The 24,669-nt window shown below is 53.8% G+C and overlaps 1 protein-coding gene across 7 annotated transcripts in view; it reads left to right on the top strand.

Annotated features, from left to right (window-relative positions):
• MAP4 (microtubule associated protein 4) overlaps positions 1-24,669 on the top strand; it is a 152,163-nt gene that overhangs the window by 106,270 nt on the left and 21,224 nt on the right. The window lies entirely within an intron of this gene.

Below are 24,669 nucleotides of genomic sequence, written 5' to 3'. Positions count from 1 at the left end.
AAGAAGGGCTTCAGCCTTTCATTGCAGGCTTAAGTGCTGCAGCCAAGGCCGCAGCGTGGGCTCCAGCATGTCCTTTTGCCTTTTCTACCTCCTGTTGCATAGTTGGTACCCGTGTGCAAGCTTCCACCATCTCTGCTGGAGAAGCAGTTTTTCCCAAGCCGGCTAATATCTGTTGGCATTGGGTGTTCGCATTCGTCATGGCCAAATCTTTCCCCACAGCAGCTTTAGCCTCTGGACTCAGGTTAGGAGAGGCATCTATAGCTTCTTTTAAACGCTCCACAAACTTCATATATGGTTCCCCAGGATCCTGCTCTATTGTAGAACAGGGTGGCACAGGGTTGCCTATGTTGGGTAACTGTTCCAGTGCTGCCAGAGCAAGCCCTTGCGTTTGCTGCAAAATCCTTGGATGAAGCGCTGCCTGAGCGGCACCATCCGCAGGTTGCCCACGACCCAGTAACTGCTCCATGCTGCCTAATGGATCATCAGCTGGTAAAGGAACATTTTCTAATACTGCCAATTCCACCTTCACCTGCCACTTGTCCAAGAACAGCAAATACCCCGTTGGAGGAAGCAATAACTCCATCAATGTCTTAAGATCTGTTGGAGTTAGTACTTGCCCCTTGAAAAATGAGGTAATTAGATGCATCATGTGCTTATTACCCATACCATATTGCATAACTGCACTTTGGAATTGCTTAACCGTTTTCCAATCAAAGGGCGACCACTGCCTTTGTCCTCTGTTATCTATGTGCACTGGCATGGCTGTAATACAGTATCACCGTATCACAGTATCACAGTATCACAGTATCACAGTATGTTTGGGGTTGGAAGTGACCTCAGAAGATCATCCAGTGCAATCCCCCCATGGAGCAGGAACACCCAGCTGAGGTTACACAGGAAGGTGTCCAGGTGGGTTGGAATGTCTGCACAGAAGGAGACTCCACAACCTCCCTGGGCAGCCTGGGCCAGGCTCTGCCACCCTCACTGAGAAGAAGTTTCATCTCATATTTAGGTGGAACCTCCTGTGTTCCAGTTTGCACCCATTGCCCCTTGTCCTGTCACTGGTTGTCACCAGAAGAGCCTGGCTCCATCCTCCTGACACTCCCCCTTTCCATATTGATCCCCAGGAATGAGTCCCCCCTCAGTCTCCTCTTCTCCAGCTCCAGAGCCCCAGCTCCCTCAGCCTTTCCTCCCACGGGAGATGCTCCACTCCCTCCAGCATCTTGGTGGCTGCGCTGGACTCTCTGCAGCAGTTCCCTGTCCTGCTGGAACTGAGGGGCCACAGCTGGACACAAGATTCCAGGTGTGGTCTCCCCAGGGCAGAGCAGAGGGGCAGGAGAACCTCTCGGACCTACTGACCACCCCCTTCTAACCCACCCCAGGTCCCATTGGCTTCCTGGCCACAAGGGCCCAGTGCTGGCTCATGGTCACCCTGCTGTCCCCAGGACCCCCAGCTCCCTTTCCCTACACTGCTCTCTAATATGTAATTTCCCAACCTATACTGGAACCTGGGGCTGTTCCTGCCCAGATTCAAGACTCTACACTTGCCCTTGTTAAATTTCATCAGGTTATTCCCCGCCCAGCTCTCCAGCCTGTCCAGGTCTCTGATGGCAGCACAGCTTCCAGTGTCACCACTGCTCCCAGCTTGGTGTCAGCAGCAAACTTGCTGATCTAACCCAGTCTCCAGCCCTTTTCCATATCACGCTCTCAAATATTCATCTGCTTCTCTTACAGACCACATCCCATCCTCAACACATTGTCTAGCACATTTTTGTATTCGCTCCCTTTTAATCCGGAGCTCCTCAGGAGTGAGGTCTAATTCCCCTCCCTTTCCTGTTTTCCCCATTTTTCACATCCCCTGCCAATCGCCTCCAGCCCGTCCTTAATCGCATCTGACGCCTTTTTATATGCTATTAACTGCCAAGTTTTACTGTTACCACCATCTAGTCGCTTCATAGCGTTCAGAACTCCTTGCATGTGGCTCTCCTGCCGTCTCAGTGTCCTTGGGGCTCTGCCCGTGGCTCTCCTGAAGTCAGGGCGATCCTCGGTGCTCCATGCTGCTGCTCCATCGCGTCCTCCGGCGCAGGCACATCAGCTGGATTCACTGTCCAGGCTTGTTGAAACTGCTGGTTGCTGCCGTTGGCCGTCGGAGGCAGGCGACGGCTCAAAGGGTGCAGAGGGTATAATTTGCTCTCCACCCCAGAAATCCAAATCTGGTAGGGGATGTACCAGCGGTATCGATGCTTCGGAGTCCTCAGAGGGGGCAGCTGGCGGCGGGCGGCTCCGGGGGACGGCACACGGCTCCGGCTCCTCTGACACCTCCTGCACCAACCGCCTGAGCTCCCGCCGCGGTCCGGCCGGGTCGCCAGCCTCGCGGTTCCCTCTTGTGACCGCTTCCCATGGTTCGGTCCCTATGTCCTCCCATGTACCGGGAGAAAAAAATTCGTCCGTCGATCGGACACACGCCTTCCGCTGGGCGAGTAGTAAAAGGCGCTCCACCGCGTCTTTTTCCCAAAATCTTCCTGTTCGTGCAGCCAGCTGCAGAATACTTTTCATTATTATTTTTTCTTCCACGGGTGCTGTGTTTCCCATGCCACCCGCTTCTCCGTAGGCCTGCTTGCCGCTATTCTTCGAGCGCAGGGCCAACTTCGCCCTCCAGGTGGCTTTCCTCACGTCCGAACCATCTTGCTTCAATACGAAGTATCACGTCGGGGTCACCAAAATGATGCTTTTTCCATGCGAGACACGGACCCTGACACACCAAGGTGATGTTCACAGAGGTCGCTTTATTGCCGGTCTGGGCTGGCTTATAGCAAAGCTGCCCTGTCCAGGCGCCTTACAACAACGTGATGGGTTGTAACTCGTGCTGTACAATAACGCGATGGGCTGCACGCACTGTCCCCGGCTCTGCACGCTGTGTCCGGCGGTTGCTCACTCGTTGGTACCTTCTCATGGGGCTCCTTTCGTTTCTCTTGTCTCTGGCTTCACCTCTCGGCCAGGCTGGACAACCCATCCCCCCGGGCGGGGGCTCTGCCATGCACACCAGTGCTTTAATCACATCACATCGCAGCCTGGGCGTTAATTAAGACCCATTACTTAGCCCAGGTAGGTGTGTGAGAGCTCTCGTCCTGAGCTGGGGAACTGCCCAAATTTGGTGCTCTTCGGTGCAAATTCCTGCTCATCCGTGACACTCTGGTTTCCAGTAAGAGCTGGGAAGGAAACAAATGTACTCGTGTTTGTAAATTCTGCCGCATTAGGAACATTGAAGCCATTTCCTTAGTGATGTTATTTAACTTTCGGGGATATCTGAATGTCAAGCCTCAGCTGCCCTTGCTGATGTTGCTACTTCATTGCTTGTGTATCCTTCAATTGACTTTGCCACTGTCAAATACCCTGCAATAACCAGATACCGGTAATATTTTGAGTGCTTTTTAATACTGCTTTGGGCTGATCACTAAGATATTTAATGTATTTTATGTAAAGTCTAAAGTAAGTGGGATTTGATCTGTCCTACAAACGCGAGACGGTGGTTGAGCGTCGTACGGCTCCGCACCTTTTGAACACCAGCCTTGTCCTGCAGAGCTACAGGGGCCAAAATACTGAATATTCCAGTTCAGCCTTTTATCCCCAGCCCGGTTCTTTGGCTCGTGAGCAGAAACGCACCATGAGCCCAGCAGGACGCGTTGGGCTTGGGGCTGCGTGCGATTCCACCCGTCGTACACGGCTCGTGTGCGATGAACATACAGGCAAAGCAGTGCTTAAATCGCAGGTTTGTACCCCTTGGCTTTTATAGGCTGAGCGTATCCTTGATGGCTGCGGTCAGCCCGATCGCTGTTATTGGTAATGATGCTTAATTAGAGCTGGCGTTAGCGGGGGCGCGGCGAGGAGCAGCGCATCGTCCTGGCAGTGACGTTGCCGTAGAAACCGGCGCGAGGGGCGGCACAGGAACACTTGTGCCGGATTAAAAAACCCAATGCAAAGGCATTAGCAGCGATAAGTAATAGCTTGGGAGAGGAATAAAAATAGCAGCGCTGGGCTGATTCATGTGACGATGCGGGAGATGGTGGTTGGGCCTGGAATGGTGACGGTGACACCGCGATTCTGCACCAGGAGAGCCCGGGGAAATGTGCCTAAGCAGCTGGGATAAATGGCTGTAGATGTGGTTAATGTTGGGGCTGAAATATGTGCTGCGTGTGCTCGGTGCCCTTGAGGGTTTGTTTGTGCCAGCTGTACCCGTAATAAAGGTGGGATGTGATGATGATGATGATGGGAGATGTGGACGGGGAAAACAGAACCTTCCTCGCTGGGAATGGCTCCCGTGTCACTGTGAGATGCTCCAGGCAGGTGAATCTCCATGTCCGGGGGCTGGACCAGGGCCTGACCTTCAAACCCTTCAACTATTGCGCTGCTGCGCTCTGCCGCGTTGGCAGCACGGTGGTGGGGAGCCAAGAGGATGGGGGAATGGCAGGGCTGGTACCGGGGGAGCGGGGAGTTCCCTTGGGCCAACCAGAGGGGAAATGGGTGGGGATCAACTCATCCTCCAACCCAACCCCACTTTAGCACAGGCCTGGCCTCGTTTGTTTGTCAAAATCTGTCCAAATGGTGCTTTCTGAGCATCCTCCAGGTTCCAGTATAAGTTGGGGAATGAGCTGTTGGAGAGCAGTGTAGGGGAAAGGGAGCTGGGGGTCCTGGGGACAGCAGGGTGACCATGAGCCAGCACTGGGCCCTTGTGGCCAGGAAGCCAATGGGACCTGGGGTGGGTTAGAAGGGGGTGGTCAGTAGGTCAGAGAGGTTCTCCTGCCCCTCTGCTCTGCCCTGGGGAGACCACACCTGGAATCTTGTGTCCAGTTGTGGCCCCTCAGTTCCAGCAGGACAGGGAACTGCTGCAGAGAGTCCAGCGCAGCCACCAAGATGCTGGAGGGAGTGGAGCATCTCCCGTGTGAGGAAAGGCTGAGGGAGCTGGGGCTCTGGAGCTGGACAAGAGGACACTGAGGGGGGACTCATTGCTGGGGATCAATATGGAAATGGGGAGTGTCAGGAGGATGGAGCCAGGCTCTTCTGGTGACAACCAGTGACAGGACAAGGGGCAATGGGTGCAAACTGGAACACAGGAGGTTCCACTTGAATATGAGAAGCAACTTGTTTGGGGTGAGGGTGGCAGAGCCTGGCCCAGGCTGCCCAGGGGGTTGTGGAGTCTCCTTCTCTGCAGACATTCCAACCCCCTGGACACCTTCCTGTGTAACCTCAGCTGGGTGTTCCTGCTCCATGGGGGGATTGCACTGGATGAGCTTTCCAGGGCCCTCCAACCCCTGACACTCTGTGGTTCTGTGATTCCCACCCCTCCCCGCTCGTCTCCATTGACTCATTTCTCTCACGGTTCTCTAGCAAACAGCAGGTTAATAAGAATCCGCAGGAGGAGCGGGAGCAGCGCTGGGCCGTGCGGGTCCTGCCTCGCGAGCGGTGGTTTCTGGTCGTGCAGGAAGCTTAACACGACACCCAAGGTGCAGCTTCAGAGGCTGAATATTGATAAATGTAAAGACAAAAGCGCATTTGGCAGGAGGCAGAGGCTGGGGCACCAAAACCGAGGCGGCCGTCTGGAGCAACGCGCCACGGGCGGCAGGAAGCTCTTCAAATCATGGGGTGAACTCTGCGTTACCTCCATTAACGTCCTGAGAGATTAAATATTAAATTACTTTAGAGACATTTTTCATAGCTAAACATTCTCCTGCTTCTGCATCTCCCAGGTATTGAATACAGTTCATTTCCTACATGAAGGAAACGATGAAATCAGGTCGTTAGCGGCTGTGTGTTGGTGCCGTGAGTCAGGCGTTCCAGCCGGTGGTACGGATCTGTGCTATGGGATCTGAAGCACCAGCCCCTAAATCAATGAGGGTTTGCTCCTCTGTTGTCATAGGAGCTGTTTGCTTTAAAACAAAAAGGAAAACTCACATAGCAGCCCCCGGGGTGGTTCCAGGCAGCTCGGTAAAGTCACCTCGCTCCCAAGTGATGGGCTGAGATTTGCTACGAAAACCTTGCTTTGGGATTGACTGCGTGATGGAGGAATAACGGTAATGACGTGGGACTGGGTGATTTCAGGCTCTGCCGCCGGTTTGGGAGCAGGTGAATCATTTAGCGTGAGCACATGTCGGCAAACATGAGTCCTACGGCTGTTATGAGGATGTGGGCCCGGAGCCGGGGCCCCATTTCCACCAGCAGCGCACCCGGGAGTCTCTTAAAGTACAGAAAAACTGCCTTTTGAGGCCTTTGGAGAAGTGAAGCTGGTGGGTGGAACTATTCTGGTTAATTAGAGGCTGCCGTGAAAGATTCAGATAACTTACAGTTCCTGAGTCATTGTTTTTAAATATAGCAGCGCCTTAAATGCAGAGCTTGAATACAAGCAGATAGAAGTGTGGATGGGAGCGTTTCTCAGCAGCAGGTTCAATTCAGGGGGTGTAGTGTAGCTTGGGGTAAAAATACCTTTATTCTCAGTTAAACTGTGGCGGGGAGTCCTCTCGCTGCATCGCTGTAAGGACAACGCTTCCCCTGCGCTGGAGCGGGTTGGTGTCTGGGCGCTGTTATTGCAACCCTGGAGAATGTGCTTTAGTCCGGGATTAATCTACAGAGGGCACTTAAAAAACCAGCCCCCTCTGGGGTTTGTGCCGCCGTAGCGATCCAGAGACCGGCGGGTCCCGTTTAACCAGGGAAACGATGCGCAGATCAAGGGTCACGGGTAGAAAAGCCTTGTCGAGGATGCTGGAAATGGAGTTTTCACAGGATGGCCGAGCAGGGCACTTAATATGTGTTGAGATTGGTTTTAAATAGATAACACAGAGCTTGAAGTGCTAGGTGTAAATTAAGCGCAATAGGAAAAAATGCAGCTCTGAAATATGGTGAGATATGTTTGCATTTAAAAAAAAGTAAATGAAAAATCAAGTTTAGAGTATTTAAGCCACAGACCATCCCTAAGCTGCCCCTTTCCACCCCCGCCGCTGTGCGAGCGATGCGGTTTGCGAGCGGCGAAATCCTCATCACAGCAACGCTTGCGGTCGCTCCCGACTCCGAGAGAACAGATTGGAGCTCCCGCAGACAAAGCCCGTGTGCTGAGAGGGGTCCCGGCGCTGGGGTTGGTGGGTGGGGGCAGAACTGCTGACCCGAGTTCCCAAGTGCTCTAACAAGCTATTCGTCCGCGGGAATTAACCCTTAGAGACGCACGGCTCGCAATGGGCTTGGACAGAGGAAAAGGGACGGCGACGTTTCCCGAGCTGTGTAATAACGCAGCTCACGGAAACGTTTCACCGCGATGATTAAACCCTGATTTGCATCTAATGAGGGATGGGTGTTCGGTATAGCGGCGCGTCCCTTCCAATCCTAACTGTGATTCCTCTGGGTTGATTCTTGTTTGAATCTAAAAGGAGGAGACGTGCCGGTTCGGAGCCAGCGGCCGCCGGCAAAGGGAGGCGTGCGGGGGGGCGGGAGGAGGGGTTTTTGCGGCGAATCCCGGGGGTTTGGTGTCGTCAGCGCTGCGAGCGCCGCGGCTGCCGGGCCGGGATGTCTGTGTCCAAGCAGCAGCCGGCGCCGCCGCGCGAGTACGGCGAATACAGCCCGCTGTGCCCCTCCAGCAGCGAGAGCTGCGCCGGAGCCTTCCGCTGCATGGACACCGCCAAGGACCTGCGCCCCGCCGCCTTCGAGTGGCACAGGACCGAGGGCAAGCTCAGCGAGATCGGCCTCAACGTCAACCCCATCAAGGACGGGCTCGTCAAGAATGCCGGCTTCACAGACGAGGACAAGCTGTGCTTCTTCGAAGGGAAACTGGACAAGGAGCTGAAAATAGCGCAGAAGGACAACAGAGAGATCGAGGCGCAAGGCAAGAAATACCAGGCGGCCGCGGGTCACCTTGAGAGCTGGTCCTTGATTTCGGAAGCGTTTCCTGCCGCGGAGGGGAACTTCGCGAACCCTAAAACGACCGATTTTCACGTGGGACAGGCAGGAGCTGAAAAACCCGGTAAGAATGAAGGCATCACCGATCAGGAGAAGGCAGCCGGGAAGGCTGGGATGGAGCCGGCCAGCCAGGCAGCCCCCAGCCTGCCCCATCTGGCCGTGCCGGAGAGCGAGCCCAGCAAATGCGTGAAGGAGCAAGAAATCAGCGTCTGGAACCCCAATTTCCACCCCATCCTGCCGAACGATTCAGGGTCTAAAGAAGCAACCGTGAAAAAAGATGGAGCCCCCGGCTATTGTGTCATCGGGGTGGTTAATGATAACTACGTGCAGAGTGGGTTTTCCTCCTCCCCATCCAAGCCGGAACCCCCGACGACCACCGTGGAGCTGGCACAAGATGACTCCAAAGGCAGCGACTTTGCCAGCGCGGCCGAGATGGAGGAAGAGCTGGAGGACAAGCTGGGCTGTGCCGCCGACGGCGGGTTCCTCGACAGGGCTGCCCAGCAAAGGAAGGCGATGAGACGCGCCATGTCCGAGTGCTCGCACCTCTCCGTGCCGCTCGCCCTCAACCTGGCCGATAAATACCCCGAGCCGGTGCTCCGGGAGGACGTGGCCACGGGTTTGCTGTCCCCCAGCAGCAGCCTGACCCAGAGCTCCAGCCCCACGGCCCGCAAACCGGCGGCTCCCATGAAGAGGTCGATGACGGTGGCAGAAGAACAAGCATCCGCGTGCGGCCCCGGTGCCCGGCAGAGCCCGCCGGGGACGGAGCATCGGCCCCTCCCGGCAGAGGAACCGGCTGCCAAGAAGAGAGAGGAGCGGAACGGCGGCAAGAAGGAGCTGGGCAGCCCGAGCCTGTATCACAGCAAGCTGGAGCAAATCCCCGAAATCAGCAGCCGGGACAAAGAGAGGGAGGAGGCGGCCGCGGGGAAGGGGGGGAAGAGAAACGGCACCGATGGAGCTGCTGGGTGTGAGGCTCCGAAAAGCAAACGCGCCGAGACGGAACCCGGCAAAACCGCCGTGGCGGAAAGCAAAGCAATTGAGGTCAGCGGCGTGCGGAGCGCTCCGGCTCCCCAGCAAGGGGATCTGCCACGCGCTGGTATGTTGGTGATTTTTAGCTCGATCCCCGGGGGCTGAGCGCACGGGGGCAGCGAGTGACCCCCAGGCTGGGGGCGGGGGGCTCGGAAATACCCACAGGGCTCGGGGTCCGGCGCTCGCAACAAAGGATGTGGGCTCGGGTGGATGAAAATGCAGGACAAATGTCAAAACTAGTTGGCTGGCTGGTGCCACAGTGTCTGCTGCAGCACCGGCCGCGAGCTCTTGCTGGGTCCTAAACCCGACTGACAGATGTGAAAATCTCCATTATCCACGCTGGCCGCGGGTCTGTTGGGTGTCTCGCCGCCCCCCTTGCGTGCACAGGGACCTGCGGGTCCGCGGGCGCTGGCGTTAGAGCGAGGGCGTTAGCGAACTGAAAACCTTCCAATCCGTGTCAGAAAGATCTGAGCATTGTGCTTTTCTGCGGAGCTCTCAGCACCTTGTGGTGTTTCTGTCCGACAGCGAATGGGTGGCACGGTTTGTGTAGTTAAGCTCTAACTGTTTCAGGGCTGAAATTCAGAGTGGAATTTCCCGTTCCTTTCCGTCAGCTCTCTCCCAAGCCCCATTGCGGCGGAGCTTTTCCCATTGCCCAGCGTCAATAGCAGCGTGTTCTCTTTGGTGGCGTTCTGTTGTTTCGGCGGGGCCGTGATGGATGAGGTCACTCTTCCCGGATTTAAAACCTGTGAGAAGAGTCGTTCATCTTTGTTCCCCGGCCTGGAACAACATCTCTGTGCCTCTCGCCAGCCTCAGCCGCCGGCAAACCTGCTTGTGTGCCCGGCTTTCGGGTGCGCTGGTCCGCGTGCTTTGTCTGCCACGCGTGGTGGTGAGAGCTTCGCACGGCAGGAGGACACAGAATGTGTCGGGGAATAAAGATGAAAGACTTGCGTGAGGATTTTTGCACCGGTCTGTCCCTGGCCCTGGGATAACCACTGATCTGGCCCTGGGATAACTGCCGGTCTGGCCCTGGCCCCGGGATAACCGTGGATCTGTGACTGTCCCCAGGATAACCGCCGATCTGTCCCTGGCCCTGGGATAACTGTGGATCCGTCCCTGTCCCTGAGATAACCACCAATCTGTCCCCGGGATAACTGCAGATCTGTCCCTGTCCCCAGAATAACCACCGATCTGTCCCCAGGATAACCACCGATCTGTCCTTGGCCCTGGGATAACCACCGATCTGTCCCTAGCCCCAGGATAAGCACCGGTCTGTCCCCGGGATAACCACCGATCTGTCCTTGGCCCTGGGATAACCACTGATCTGTCCCCGGGTTGACCACCGATCTGTCCCTGTCTCTGGGATAACAACTGATCTGTCCCTGTCCCCGGGATAACCACTGATCTGTCCCTGTCCCCATGCCCAGGATAACTGCGGATCTGTCCCTGTCCCTGGGATAACCACAGATCTGTCCCCACGGAGTTGGGATAACCATGGATCTGTCCCTGTCCCCGTCCCCAGGATAGTCGTGGATCCATCCCTGTCCCCGCAGGGCTGGGATAACCACGGATCCATCCCTGTTCCCACAGGGCTGGGATAACTGGATCCGTCTCTGTCCCCGCGGGGCTGGGATAACCATGGATCCGTCCCTGTCCCCGCAGGGCTGGGATAACCATGGATCCGTCCCTGTCCCCGCAGGGCTGGGATAACCACAGATCCATCCCTGTTCCCGCAGGGCTGGGATAACTGGATCCGTCTCTGTCCCCGCAGGGCTGGGATAACCATGGATCTATCCCTGTTCCCACAGGGCTGGGATAACCATGGATCCGTCCCTGTCCCCGCAGGGCTGGGATAACCGTGGATCCATCCCTGTCCCCGCGGGGCTGGGATAACCATGGATCCGTCCCTGTTCCCACAGGGCTGGGATAACCATGGATCCATCTCTGTCCCCGCGGGGCTGGGATAACCATGGATCCGTCCCTGTCCCCGCAGGGCTGGGATAACCATGGATCCGTCCCTGTCCCCGCGGGGCTGGGATAACCATGGATCCGTCCCTGTCCCCGCAGGGCTGGGATAAGGGCGGATGGGACGCGCTGGGGCTCTGCGGTGTGTTGGTGACACCCGATGGTCAGGCAGCCGCTCGTCCCTCGCTCCGTCATCCCCCTGCACGGATTCCGTCCCCTGTCCAATTCCAGCTTTACTGTTCCCAGAATCACCGCGTCACACCCTGGCTGGGGCTGAAGGGATCTCTGGAGATGATCTCGTCCACCCCACCTGCCAAAGCAGGGTCACCTGGAGCAGATCATGGTTTCTCTAAGATTGATCATTTCTCTAAGCTTGTTCAGCGTCCGAGACTCATGGTCAGAGACCTGCGGAAGGAGGTTTGGGCAACACAAACCAGCCTGTCTCCTCTTCCTCCCTTCCCGTGATCTCAGCGTTCCTTGTTCCTCACGGTCTGCTTGGCGCACAGATTTTAACTGGCTCGGGCAGCCCAAGCTGAAGCCGCGTCGGGTTTGGTGGCGCCTCAGGGGTTGCGGACACGGGTCCCTTGTGGCCTGGGCAGGGACACCGGGTCCTTTTGCGCAGGGAGGAGCCGCCATCCCGGTGATGGTCAGCAGAGCGAGGGGACAGCGAGGCGGGTTTGCTTGGGCAGGATTTGTGGGGTTGGGCTGGGTTTAACCACCCGGCAGCCACCAGACCTCACAGGATGGTTCTGGTTGGAAAAGACCTTCAAGGTCCTTGAGCCCAAGCGCCACCGAGCCCTGCCACGGCCACCGCTCAACCGCGGCCCCGAGCGCCTCAACCTGGGCGTGACGCGAGTCAAAGTGACGGTGGCAACAAAGGTGGAGCAGAAAGATGCTCTTTGCGCACACCTTTCGCGTCTCAGAATTTGGGGTGGTGGGGCTCAGCATCCCCGCTGCGACTCAAGTTTATTCGCAACAAAGCCAATTAGCCGGGAGGTTCATATTTTGGATTACGAGCAAACCAGGGTTGGGTAGGCGGGTGAATTCTGTCGAGCTGAAGAGGCAACGGTTCCAAACCACAGATGCGTGGCTCTCGAGATCAGAAGCAGCGGACTGACAGTTTCCCTGGCGCTGAGCACCAGCGCTGGAAGGTCCCGGCGAGCCGGGCGCGCTCCTCGGCTCGGGCGGCTCATCCGCATTGCCAACCTCTTCTAACGCATCTGGCTTTAAACCTCTGTGCTCTCACTGTTTTAAACGCTCGTTTATCATCCTTACAGCCATGGGAGCTGAGACGGTGATAATTGAGTTGGCTGAGAGCTCACGGGCTTTGCTGGGTAAAAATAGATAGATCTCTGAACACCTTTTAAAATTGATTTTCCGAAATGAGCAGCTGATTGGGCTCGGTTTGGTTTGTTCCGTTGCATACAATGCATGGGAAAGAAACCAGCTCCAGGTGTATTCTCCCCCAGCAGCAGATGCAATTAAACGTTTTCTTTGCTTTATGTATGTGTAGCTTAGAAAGAAGTCTCAGAATGCACGAGAAAAAGGAGCAAAACTCCTCAGATGTCTCTGAAGCGCTTTCAGACTTCCTTGCCGAGTTTTGCTTCCTCCCCCGTTAACAAGCAGAGAGGCGGTGATAATGAAAATAAGCGAGCGAGCAGTCTGGGCTGTGGGGATGGAACCGCTTCCAATCTGTCCCCTGCGGTTTATTGACGGGTAGATGAGCGGTTTGTCTCGGTCTCGCCTCCCCGTTCACCCTCAGCACCCGCCGCGCAGGTCGCCTGCCGGCCCAAAAGCACCAACATCTCTGCTTTATTCTGATAGAAATAGTTTTTCCTTCTCTTTTTGAATTCCTCTATATTTCTGTTATTATATTCTAATATTCTCTGATTATTTCTGTTCTGCACTGAGCGCCTCCGTTCGGGGCACCGGCTTTTATCCCTTGCACCTCTTTCCATCCTGAAAATTCTTGGAAGAACTGGCCAAGCTGCCTGGAGTCCTTGGGACGGTGGCTCACAAAGGCAGAATCCCTTGCTCCCCGCAGCCGGGCTTGGCGCTTGTTTTGCTGAACATCTGCTGCTCCTGCATGTCGAAGGTTTATTTCTTGTGGCCAGGCGGGTGTTGCACATTGAATTGCGCAGTCAGGGCCGTCCCAAGGGTGGCCCGTCCCCATCCTGCCGTGCCCACCGCGGCTGTTTCAGGAGGGAGATCCGGCCACGGATCCACCCCCGTGAGCTGCACAACTTGCTCTGCTCCCTCATTCCTGCCGATTCTCACCAGAACAAGCGGTCGCGTTGTTTCCTGCGCCAAACAATAGATTTAATTCACGTTCATGTTGGACAGAAGCCGTTGTTTGATTTCTTGCACGTATTTCATGTGTCACCTCCAGTGGTGTCACTGGTAAGCGCTGTCACAGTATCACAGTATGTTTGGGATTGGAAGGGACCTCAAAAGATCATCTAGTGCAATCAGTCGCTCGCCTTCCCCTTCTGCTTCGCCTCGTTTCCTTCACATTCCCCCAGCTTTAAGTATTTTCTGCTCTGAAACAGCAGGAATTGGGGTCCCGCTGGCCTCGCTCGGCTGGACCATCACCTCTCTGATGCTCAGCAGCATTGGGAAAATCGCCGTGTTTTACTGAATTATTTCCTTCCAAATCCATAAGCGAGGGGTGTGCAATTCAACGCAACTTCTGCCTGTCCTGCAGGGTATTTTTTGTCAGCAGAGCACTTTGTGGTTCAGATAAATACGGAACACAACCCTCCCAGCCTGAGCTGGGCGGTGAGTTCATCCCCTCAGGTGAGCGCAGATTGAAGTTAAGGACAGGATTAGGAAACACCAGCCCCGCTGACCCTTGGTGGGGGACGCCGGTGGTTTGGGTGCTGGCTCCTCCAAGGGTCGCCGGTGGTTTGGGTGCTGGCTCCTCCAAGGGTCGCTGGTGGTTTGGGTGCTGGCTCCTCCAAGGGTCGCTGGTGGTTTGGGTTCTGGTTCCTCCAAGGGTCGCCGGTGGTTTGGGTGCTGGTTCCTCCAAGGGTCGCCGGTGGTTTGGGTGCTGGCTCCTCCAAGGGTCGCCGGTGGTTTGGGTGCTGGTTCCTCCAAGGGTCGCCGGTGGTTTGGGTGCTGGCTCCTCCAAGAGTCGCTGGTGGTTTGGGTGCTGGCTCCTCCAAGGGTCGCTGGTGGTTTGGGTGCTGGCTCCTCCAAGGGTCGCTGGTGGTTTGGGTGCTGGCTCCTCCAAGGGTCGCTGGTGGTTTGGGTGCTGGTTCCTCCAAGGGTCGCCGGTGGTTTGGGTGCTGGTTCCTCCAAGGGTCGCCGGTGGTTTGGGTTCTGGTTCCTCCAAGGGTCGCTGGTGGTTTGGGTGCTGGCTCCTCCAAGGGTCGCTGGTGGTTTGGGTGCTGGCTCCTCCAAGGGTCGCTGGTGGTTTGGGTGCTGGCTCCTCCAAGAGTCGCTGGTGGTTTGGGTTCTGGTTCCTCCAAGGGTCGCCGGTGGTTTGGGTGCTGGCTCCTCCAAGGGTCGCTGGTGGTTTGGGTGCTGGCTCCTCCAAGGGTCGCCGGTGGTTTGGGTGCTGGCTCCTCGGCAGCTCAAATCGCGGTTTTAATGAGGAGGGAAGGCAGGATGGGGCTGCGGGGGCAGGAAATGAAGAGCAGCGCTGACACGGGCCGGTGGTCCAGGAAAACTCCTGCTGTGGGCACATTCAGCCCAACTGGAAAATACACATCATCTCTCGGGGACTGAGTTTAAAGGCGATGCTGCAGTTGTTAGGTACATCAGGTGGGTTCCCTGGCCTGTAACACCCGCTGTGCTTGCTCAAAAATCGCAAAAGCTACCGGCCGTTTGAGCGAGAATCCCCTGAAAACAGGGTTTGCCACGGATACGTGAGCTTTCCTGTGCATGGGAGACGAGGAGGACCCGGGGGTGTCACCCGTGGGTTGGTGGGACGTGCGTGGATGGTCCCTGGGGATTCCTAAGGCTAAAGAACAGGAACCTTCAAGGTACGATGGAGAGGAGAAAAAATACATACATTGTCATGCTTGACGTGCAAGGGCGGGATGTATCAGCCCATGGAAGGGGTGGGGGACCCCTCGGGCTTCTCTGCGCCGCGTCGGCAGCCGGCGACACGCGAGGAGTTGACGTGGGACCGGTGGGCTCGTTGGTGACACCTGCTCTTTGTGCTTCTGGATCGCGCTGGGACTTGGTTTGTGTTTGGAACGGCTGGGGCTGCAGTTCGACACCTCAGGTGTCCCAGCCCGAGCGCTGCTGCTGTCATGAATGTGCTGACACTTCTGTCAATGAAAAGGGAAAAGCTAAATTATTTTATTTGGCTTTTTTTATATCCAGCATAACATTTTGAGCGCAGTATTAGAGTGTTAATTACTCTAACTAGCTGTCTGCTTAAGTTGATGCCATGTTAGGTAAACATGGTTTGGGTTGTTCTGGAAGAACAAGTTCTGCTCAGGGATTTCCCTTCCTGGGTGACAAACGGGGTCCTGACAAATGAGCCCGCAGGCCGAGTCTGCTGTGATCCGCGGTAACAGTTAAAAACATGCACGTTGATTGAGGTGCGTTTGGCGCCAGATGAAATGCTTCGCTCTTCTAATTTGTGTCGGGCAGGAGACACTTCATTGGGCTTTTTCTGGAGAGGAGAAAGCAGATACGGGTTGTATTTCTGCTTCAACTGGGATTTGTTGTATTTGTAGATACTTTTGTCTCCAGATCCTTATAGGAAGAGGCTTTACCTGGTGATATTTGTGCTGAGGCAGCACTTTCTGGGGATGAATGAGAAATAGCTGGTGCCTCCTGCAGCATTTCTGGTGAACACCATATTTAACCGTGGCCTGCTTTTGTTTCCGAGGTTGTTCCCGTTGGAGAGGGAGAGTAAAGACAGTCCTTGCCTTATTGCTTAATCTATTTCTCTTAATGGATTTGCAGCTGATGACTCTAATCCCAATGAGAATTACGGGGCCGTTTCACCAAGCGATGGTTTAATTCGGCTTAAAGCGGGAATATCCCTGGCCGGGATACGGGCGACGGGCACGCGGCTCCGCGGGTGGACGCGGCCGCGAGTCCCGGCCGCGGTGAAGCCGAGAGATGAACCAGATGCCCCGGCCGCACCGTGCCCGGGGGTGGGGGTGCAGACCCCCCGATGGTGGGACCTGAGGGGTTTATGGGAGGTGCTCTCAGAGCCCATGGAAATGCTCGTTGAGCTCGGCAATAGAGGGAGAAAACAGAAGAACACTGACTAAAGCAACAAACAACTGGAACAATGACAACAGAAGACACAGACAAAAGAAACAAACCAAACAAAAAAACCCAGAGCCAAAAAAGCCCAACCAACCAACCAAACGCCGTAACAACAAAGCCAAACACGCACGGCAACCAGGACGAACCGTTCTTTAAGCATCTCCCAGCTGCACAGTGTAATTCCTGCTGTCCTTATCTTCACCACAGTAGGACAAAATAAAATAGCATTCGGTTCGGCCTTTTAAGAGAAGCCTCCAAATGTCATCGTGGGCCTTCAGCTGCTCCTGGTGGCGTGGAGAAGGGATTTTTGGGAATGCTGCTGCTTGGCTAAGTTGCCCCGTGCTGTTTGAGACATACACACACGGGCCTTTAATCCGAGTTCCACGCTTTGTACAACAACGCAGTAGCGTGGTTTAACTTTTGAAGATACTCACGGGGGTGTTTCTGTAAGTGCTTTTTCCTAATTTTCCTTCTTCGGGGAAGGAAACAAGCGGTAAAGCTTTTTGCAGCTCTGGGAGTTCAGAAAGGAAAAGAACAAAGTGGAATCCACGGTGCTCTTGCATTCTGGGGACTTGGGGGCCATTTACAGCGAAGCCACAGAACCTCTTGTGCCAGCAGTTTGTGATTGGTCATACTTTATTATATAGATATAGATCTAGATCCAGATCTAGATCTAGATGACATAGATATAGATACAGATACAGATACAGATACGGATACGGATACAGATACGGATACGGATACGGATACGGATACAGATACAGATACAGATACAGATACAGATACAGATACGGATACAGATACAGATACAGATCTAGATCTAGATGATATAGATATAGATGTAGATATAGATACAGATCTAGATCTAGATCTAGATCTAGATATATAGATATAGATATAGATATAGATATAGATATAGATATAGATATAGATATAGATATAGATATAGATATAGATATAGATATAGATATAGATATAGATATAGATATATTCTTTTTTTACCATGATGCTAATCAGCTCTTGGAGGACGGGCCCCAAGACGTGGAACCTCCATCCTTGGAGATGCTCAGAACAGGACTGAAAGCCCCAGGCCATGCAGAATAACTGGAGTGGCCTGTGCTGAGTGACCTCCAGACATCCTTCCCAAGCTCGGCCGCTCTGCTGCGCTGATCCGGAATGGGGACACGGGCTAAAAGCTGTTGGACAAGCCGTTTGTCTCCAGGATGATGACACACATATATATTTTGGAGGAGAGTGGGGTGGTTTTTTTCTCCTATGGTTATGAAAGCGACATATAGTTATTCATGATCAGGTCTTGGCTTCAAGAAGGCACATGATGACTTGGGAGCAGCGTGGGCATCCCCCGCTCCGTAGCTGTGGCACAGACACTTAGGCTGGATCAGAGCCCTGGAGCTCTCTGGTTTAACCCCGACTCAAACCCGTGTGTAAATAGATCAGGGCTCCAAATGTCCCCAAGGACGGAGATCTCAGTCACTTTGGGCCTGTGCCAGTGGTGACCTCCCTCCCGTTGAAGTTTATCCTTATACTGGGAAATGTCGCTGGCCATGACTGGGACCAGTGACGGGCCGGGCTGGTGACCCCAAGGTCCTGTCCACCCTGCGTTGGTGGCCACTTGTTACCTCCACGCACGTGGAGACTGGGTTTGGGTTGTCGTGGTTTTTGGCCACTTTCAAGACACCCGTGGCTTCAAATCCACCCAACTCTCCATCGTCCTACTTTTGTATTCGTTTGGAGGGAGGTTCTGCACACCCTTGTGATACGAAGAGGAAGACGCTCCATTTTCTGACCTCCTGATGGGACAATGTCCCTGGGAGGCAGGAGAACCGGAGAAGCTTTGACCCCAGAATCTCATGGTTTAGGATGGTTTGGAACAACTCGTTTCAGGAGATGTTTGGGAAGTTGTTCTCTTGAGCTGCATTAGTGCTATAGAGGAGATTCCAGAGAAGACTCCCTGTGCAAATAGGGAAGGGTTTTTAAAGAAATAATAGTCTATTTAAACATTAATGTTGAGCCATGAGGGCAGCTTTGGTCAGTTGACAAGGTAACTGTTCTACAGTCTTCTTTTTTTTGGAAAAAAGCCATTGCATCGTGTACTTGGATTGCTTGGTAATATTTCTAGTGGCAACTCACTGCTGGTGACCCCTGAGAGTGGCGGCGTGTAGAGAAATAGGAGGTTAAGGATAAAGGACATGAGTATTGTGCTCAGGCACGAGGGTTCCTGTGCAGCCCCTTGTTCTGGGTGGCTGCCGGTGCCTGAAAACGGCGCTGAGCTGCGTTCAGGACACCGTGCCCGCTGGAAAACTCCATATCGTCCCTGTTTATAACAGGGAGCTGGAGCTTGTTGGCTCTACCGTCCTTTTGCACGGCCAACGCGGGGACTCGCCCGAGGCTGCAGCCAGCAGGAGGGCTCCAACCGGGGGGTGTTATTTTGAATTTCTCCCCGGTGAATGCTCCCGTTGCTGGATTTGAGCGGGTTTTTCCATGAGCAGACGCTCCCCTGGCCCCCACGCGTGTGCGCATCCTGCAGGGAGCAGAGCCTCCTCGAGGAAAACACCCAATGATGTGCGGGGAGTCGGCCGCAGTGATTTGCTCAGAGCTGCCCTCTTGTCTCAGATCCCCCCAGGGCACGTAGGGCTGTAAATAGGAAGCTGCTGAAGGTTTTGGGGCCGGGGCAGGAATCCCGACCCCCAGCAGAACCCAGAGTGTGTGTGTGTAGTGGTTATTGTGCAGTTATTTGTTTTCTCTGCGCCTGGATAGGAATCGTTTCTTCCAGTGTCGCTCTCGCAAGCTGTGAAGCAGCGGTGGGTGCCCCGCGGTGCCCTGGGGGGTACGCGCCAAAAGTTCGATTTCTGCCTTTAAAACAGTGAGTTAGGACTGTACTGGGGATGGGGGAACATACTCAGTGAGTAGGGACACATGGGGAAACATACGTAGTGAGTAGGGACTGGAATGGGGATATATACTCAGGGAGTAAAGACTGGGATGGGGAAATATACTCAGTGAGTAAGGCATGGGATGGGATGGGGAAACATACTCAGTGAGTAGGGACAGATGGGGAAACATACGCAGTGAGTAGGGACAGATGGGGAAACATACTCAGTGAGTAAGGACTAGGATGGGGATTTATACTCAGTGAGTAAGGACAGATGGGGAAACAGTGAGTAAGGCGTGGGGTAGGATGGGGAAACATACTCAGTGAGTAGGGACTGGGATGGGGAATCATACTCAGTGAGTAGGGCTGGCACTGGGGACGTGGAAGCACACTCCATGAGTAGGGAATGGGATGGGATGGGATGGGGTGGGATGGGGAATCATACTCAGTGAGTAGGGATAGCGTTGGGGATGTGGAAGCACACTCAGTGAGTAGGGCTGGCTCTGGGGATGTGGAAGCACACTCAGTGAGTAGGGATAGTGCTGGGGATGTGGAATCATACTCAGTGAGTAGCACTGGGGATGTGGAAGCACACTCAGTGAGTAGGGATAGTGCTGGGGATGTGGAATCATACTCAGTGAGTAGCACTGGGGATGTGGAAGCACACTCAGTGAGTAGGGCCGGCGCGGGGGATGTGGAAACACACTCAGTGAGCAGGGATAGTGCTGGGGCTGTGGAAGCACACTCAGTGAGTAGGGATAGTGCTGGGGATGTGGAAGCACACTCAGTGAGTAGGGATAGTGCTGGGGATGTGGAAGCACACTCAGTGAGTAGGGCCGGCGCTGGGGACGTGGAAGCACACTCCATGAGTAGGGAATGGGATGGGGTGGGATGGGGAATCATACTCAGTGAGTAGGGATAGCGTTGGGGATGTGGAAGCACACTCAGTGAGTAGGGCTGGCTCTGGGGATGTGGAAGCACACTCAGTGAGTAGGGATAGTGCTGGGGATGTGGAATCATACTCAGTGAGTAGCACTGGGGATGTGGAAGCACACTCAGTGAGTAGGGATAGTGCTGGGGATGTGGAATCATACTCAGTGAGTAGCACTGGGGATGTGGAAGCACACTCAGTGAGTAGGGATAGTGCTGGGGCTGTGGAAGCACACTCAGTGAGTAGGGATAGTGCTGGGGATGTGGAAGCACACTCAGTGAGTAGGGCCGGCGCTGGGGATGTGGAAGCACACTCAGTGAGTAGGGCCGGCGCGGGGGATGTGGAAACACACTCAGTGAGCAGGGATAGTGCTGGGGCTGTGGAAGCACACTCAGTGAGTAGGGATAGTGCTGGGGATGTGGAAGCACACTCAGTGAGTAGGGATAGTGCTGGGGATGTGGAAGCACACTCAGTGAGTAGGGATAGTGCTGGGGATGTGGAAGCACACTCAGTGAGTAGGGATAGTGCTGGGGATGTGGAAGCACACTCAGTGAGTAGGGATAGTGCTGGGGCTGTGGAAGCACACTCAGTGAGTAGGGATAGTGCTGGGGATGTGGAAGCACACTCAGTGAGTAGGGATAGTGCTGGGGATGTGGAAGCACACTCAGTGAGTAGGGCCGGCGCTGGGGATGTGGAAGCACACTCAGTGAGTAGGGCTGGCGCTGGGGCTGTGGAAGCACACTCAGTGAGTAGGGCCGGCACTGGGGATGTGGAAGCACACTCAGTGAGTAGGGATAGTGCTGGGGATGTGGAAGCACACTCAGTGAGTAGGGCCGGCACTGGGGATGTGGAAGCACACTCAGTGAGTAGGGCCGGCACTGGGGATGTGGAAGCACACTCAGTGAGTAGGGCCGGCACTGGGGATGTGGAAGCACACTCAGTGAGTAGGGATAGTGCTGGGGATGTGGAAGCACACTCAGTGAGTAGGGCCGGCGCTGGGGATGTGGAAGCACACTCAGTGAGTAGCGCTGGCGCTGGGGATGTGGAAGCACACTCAGTGAGTAGGGCCAGCACTGGGGATGTGGAAGCACACTCAGTGAGTAGCGCTGGCGCTGGGGCTGTGGAAGCACACTCAGTGAGTAGGGATAGTGCTGGGGATGTGGAAGCACACTCAGTGAGTAGGGCTGGCACTGGGGATGTGGAAGCACACTCAGTGAGTAGGGCCAGCACTGGGGATGTGGAAGCACACTCATTGAGTAGCGCTGGCGCTGGGGCTGTGGAAGCACACTCAGTGAGTAGGGATAGTGCTGGGGATGTGGAAGCACACTCAGTGAGTAGGGCCAGCACTGGGGATGTGGAAGCACACTCAGTGAGTAGGGATAGTGCTGGGGCTGTGGAAGCACACTCAGTGAGTAGGGATAGTGCTGGGGCTGTGGAAGCACACTCAGTGAGTAGGGGTAGTGCTGGGGATGTGGAAGCACACTCAGTGAGTAGCGCTGGCGCTGGGGATGTGGAAGCACACTCAGTGAGTAGGGCCGGCGCTGAGGATGTGGAAGCACACTCAGTGAGTAGGGCTGGCACTGGGGCTGTGGAAGCACACTCAGTGAGTAGGGCCGGCGCTGGGGATGTGGAAGCACACTCAGTGAGTAGGGCTGGCGCTGGGGATGTGGAAGCACACTCAGTGAGTAGGGCTGGCGCTGGGGCTGTGGAAGCACACTCAGTGAGTAGGGATAGTGCTGGGGATGTGGAAGCACACTCAGTGAGTAGGGCTGGCGCTGGGGCTGTGGAAGCACACTCAGTGAGTAGCGCTGGCGCTGGGGATGTGGAAGCACACTCAGTGAGTAGCGCTGGCGCTGGGGCCGGCGCTGGCTGCAGCGAGCAGCACGGTGAGCCCGTGAGCAGCAGCGGGGACAGAGTAAGTACCTGATCACAGGCTTACTCCTTTGAGTTGAAGGTGGAGTATGGCCTGGCCTGTCCTTCCCTCTGTCCGTCCTGCTGTCCTTCCTCTGTCCTTCCCGCCCCGTCCCGCGGGAATTCTCTTTGGTGCTGACTCAGCTCAGCCACATTTTCTCCATCAGCGAGCGGCCCCGGGAGCAGGAGCAGCAGGAGGAGCAGCGGCCCTGCCAGACCCCCCAGATCCCTTTGAAATCCTCCCTGAGCTCCGTTGCCATGCTTGGGGGAACAGGCAAACTGAGAAAGATCTCTTCAATAATTCTCGCAAACGAATGAGCAGATTTGATGAAGGTTTGGCAGCGGCGCTGCCGTGCCTGTGAGCGGGACACGTTCCCAGGCGGGGCCCCGGCCGCGCCGCACAGGGCGCCCTCGCAATTAAACCCCGAATGAAAGCAGAGGCTTGTTACGCAAACTGGGGCGGCACAAAACCCAAGTGTCCTCCTGTGATCCCGCGGGGCTGGGGACCCGCTTGGTCAGGGCTGAGGGATGGAGACGGAGCCTGGATGGTGGGTGCGGCATGGACAGGAGAATGCCCGGCCTGGAACAAGAGGAGGAGGAATAGGAATGGGAATAGGAAGAGGAAGAGGAAGAGGAGTAGGAATAGGAATAGGAATAGGAATAGGAATAGGAATAGGAATAGGAATAGGAATAGGAATAGGAATAGGAAGAAGAGTAAGATTAGGAATAATAGGAATAAGAATAAAGAATAAAGAATAAGAGAATAAGAATAAGAATAAGAATAAGAATAAGAATAAGAATAAGAATAAGAATAAGAATAAGAATAAGAATAAGAATAAGAGTAATAGTAAAAGAATAGGAATAAGAGTAAGAATGAATAAGAATAAGAATAAGAATGAATAATAAGAGTAAGAGTAAAAGAATAGGAATAAGAATAAGAATGAATAATAATAAGAATAATAATAAGAATGAAGAATAAGAATAAGAATAAGAATAAGAGTAATAGTAAAAGAATAGGAATAAGAGTAAGAATGAATAAGAATAAGAATAAGAATGAATAATAAGAGTAAGAGTAAAAGAATAGGAATAAGAATAAGAATGAATAATAATAAGAATAATAATAAGAATGAAGAATAAGAATAAGAATAAGAATAAGAATAAGAGTAAGATTAGGAATAGTAATAAAGAATAAGAATAAAAAGAATAAGAGTAAGAATAAGAGCAAGATTAGGAATAAGAGTAAGAGTAAGAGTAAGAGTAAGAGTAAGAGTAAGAGTAAGAGTAAGAGTAAGAGTAAGAGTAAGAGTAAGAGTAAGAGTAAGAGTAAGAATAGGAATAAGAAAGCATAAGAATAAGAATAAGAATAAGAATAAGAATAAGAATAAGAATAAGAATAAGAATAAGAATAAGAATAAGAATAAGAATAGGAATAATAATAATACGAATAAGAAAGAATAAGAACAAGAACAAGATTAGGAATAAGAAAGAGTAAGTTGCCTAACCATGGTGTGTGCCATCCTGCAGTGTAGCTCCATCACCTTAGGGATGCTACATTCTGGTTTGCATTTAAATATACATTTATATATGCATCTATCCTATTTATTTTGTAGAACCGTAACATACTCTCTGATAGTTCCGTGCATTGAAGTTACTCCAGATTTCTCGTGTCGTAGCCCGTATTTGGTGAAGTACCGTGAAATAACACGCGATTCATGTTGTTAGTTCAGAAGCTGCTGGAGTTTAAAGCCGGTTTATTGCGGAGCCGCGCTGGGCTGGAATGAGCTGGAACAGTAGCGAGGTGGTGCTGAAAGGTGACCCCACGGGCCAACGTCCCCTCGGGTCGCTATCTGCTATTTGGGGCTCCAACCGAAGCCGTCCCGGGAGCAGAGCTCTGAATGGACAGAAGGGTCTTATTCACAGCAACAATCGCTCTTTAGAGCTGACAAGTCAAATGAGGGAGAGTATAAAGGTTTATTGAGATGCGGCGGAGAAAACGAGCAGAGAGGAGCCAAAATAGATCAGCTAGGGAGAAAAAGGGCTTTCTAGATGAATGCGAACGATTCTTCAGAATTTTGTGTTAAAACCGGTACCCAGCTTGTACATTTTGGTGCTTGTTTTATTTTCCTAAGTGTTTTTCGCATGCCCAGGGTTTAAAGCCAGTGCTGCAGGACATTTAGTGTGACTCGGGGGCTGAGTGGTCTGCAAGAGGCTCATTCAAAACAGGGAATAAAGCTGCTAAATGTGTCCCAGAGCCAGGAAAAGAGAGAAACCCACGACACAGCCGTGGTGCTGCCGAGCATCGCCGGGCTCGGCTTTGCTGGGCTTGACTCACAGCGGCGTTTGGGCCAGAATCGTCAAGGCTCACACACAAGAAAATGCACAATTTAAATAGTAATTTTCAAAAGACGCAGAAAAGAACCTTTTTGCTGTTGGGCTTGTTACAGCATTGTCTGTCCCGACCTGCTGTGCTGTCAGGAGGAGAAGCGTCTAACACAGATAACGCTGCGTTTTGATCTGCAGGTGACAAGGGAACACGCGTCCATTTCCATGGGCTGTTTGCTGTATCCTTCACGAACCCTGATGTCGCAGGGCTGGCACCGCCGGCAATTACATTTGAAAAGCTGTTTGGAGGGAAATCGCCTCTTTTGGCTGTAGGATTTACAAGGTTTAGGGAGAAAACCTGGTGATACTGTTGCTAAATCAGTATTTCCTCGCACTGTTTGCTTTGCTGAACACCCAGGGTGGTTAAAACGGGGCTCGACCTCGGGATAAG

This window comes from Streptopelia decaocto (genome assembly GCF_964273445.1).
Source record: "Streptopelia decaocto genome assembly, chromosome: 2".
Lineage (NCBI taxonomy): Eukaryota > Metazoa > Chordata > Aves > Columbiformes > Columbidae > Streptopelia > Streptopelia decaocto.
Note: the sequence above shows the minus strand (reverse complement) of the source record. Positions and strands in the feature narration are given on the sequence as shown.